A 1,801-nucleotide genomic window follows, 5' to 3' on the forward strand; every position below is an offset into this window, starting at 1 on the left:
AATTCGTTATAAAGTATACCGAAAATTATACGATTCGGTTTTTACATACGTAAAATATTTACAAACAAACAAACAAACCCCTTTTTTTTGTATAAATAATAACAAACAATTTATTTTATAATGATAAAAATACTCTTCATTGCTTTCCTATAAATAAAAAAAAAAAAAAAAAAGTTTTTATATTTTCAATAATACATAGATATATAAAATCCTATTTTATAACAATAGATTTTTTATTTGATCTATTTTGAATTGTTGGATGTGCGTGGCAGAAGACAATTAATGGGTTGTCAAATTGTGTGTGCTATTTCAAACCCTTCCATAGAGTAACAAATTTTTTTTTGTTTGTTTCTTTGTTTGAATTATTGGCATTATTGAGAAGAAGAATGTTTTTACATTAGGGTACAGGTTTCTCAATAAATTTAACCGATTCGTTAACAACAACAAACGAAATATTCAGTTTGTCGGTTTTGTTTCATCTCGTTTATAAATAAATATTCACGTGTGAATCGGAATTTAATTAAAATTTAAAACAAACAAACGAAACAATTTGTAACGGTTTTTTTCAACATGTAAATTTTATGTATGAAAAAAAAACTTGGTTTTCTTATACATTTTTTTTTTTTTTTTTTCATATTCGTATCGTTGTAAAACGAAAGAGTTAATATCGATCTTTCTTTTTTCCTTTCTTTTTTTTTTTTTTTTTTTTTTTAACATTTTAACTCACCCTCAAGTTTTTTCTCGCCCTCGCTTTTTTTTTTACCCTTACCCAAAGGAAGATGTTCGTCTCTATAGCAACCCCGTAACGTTTTCAGTGTCCGTTACCAAATTCTTTTGCAGAAGAAAAAGAAGAAGAAGAATAAGAAAATTAAAAAAATAAAAAGAAAAAAAAACAATTGATGGGCCAAAGATTATTTTACTCCTTCCGAACCACACTCATAATAATGATGATTTGATCGATGTAATCGATAATGACGTAATCGTCCATCGATACAACTATGACGTTTTTCCTTATTATCCGTAAGTAAAATAAATTTAATACCATTTCATCGTCATGTTCGCGTTACAAAATTATTGTGACGTCATAAATTTCCGTTATTAATTTAAAAAAATTTAAAAAAATTCATCACACGCTCTAAAAAACTAAACAAACAAGTTAAAACAATTTTTTTTTTTTTTTTTTTTTTTACAGACAGGGTAGGAGCTGGCGTGTGCATCGTAAAACGATTGTTGAGGGTGGCAACTCAGGGGGTAAGTTTTTTTTTCTTTTTTTTTATAGTAAGGGATGATCCTGGCAGAGGAAAAAAAAATTTTTTTTCTAATTAACCAAGGGTGTAGAACAATAGATGAGGGTGAAATTATATATCTACGGTAGCCGAATAAGAAAAAAAAAAAAAAAAAAAGAGAAATTTTTTTATCTTGTTGTTTAAATAGCGAAAGTGGAAGAAGAAAAAAAAAAAAAAACAAGAAAGAAAAAAAAAATGAGGAAGTCGTTATTATTATCATTATTATTATTTTCTCCTGTAGGGTTTAAAATCTCGAATTTTTTTTTTTATTTAACAAACCGGGTTTTTTTTTTACGATTAATAATAATAATAATTAATTATTAATATTATCATTTTTTTTTTAAAAAAGTAAAAGTTCGTTATTTTTATTTCGTTTATTTTAAAAACAAAAATATTTAAAAGTTTTTTTTTTTTTTAGAAAAATAATTTTGATTATTATTATTATTATTATTACGTTTAAATATGAAAGGTAAAGCGTAGCAAATATGGAAGATTTTTAAATATTCAGGTAAGTT

Source organism: Pediculus humanus, genomic scaffold (assembly GCF_000006295.1).
Source record: "Pediculus humanus corporis 1103172108291 genomic scaffold, whole genome shotgun sequence".
In the NCBI taxonomy this organism is placed as follows: domain Eukaryota; kingdom Metazoa; phylum Arthropoda; class Insecta; order Psocodea; family Pediculidae; genus Pediculus; species Pediculus humanus.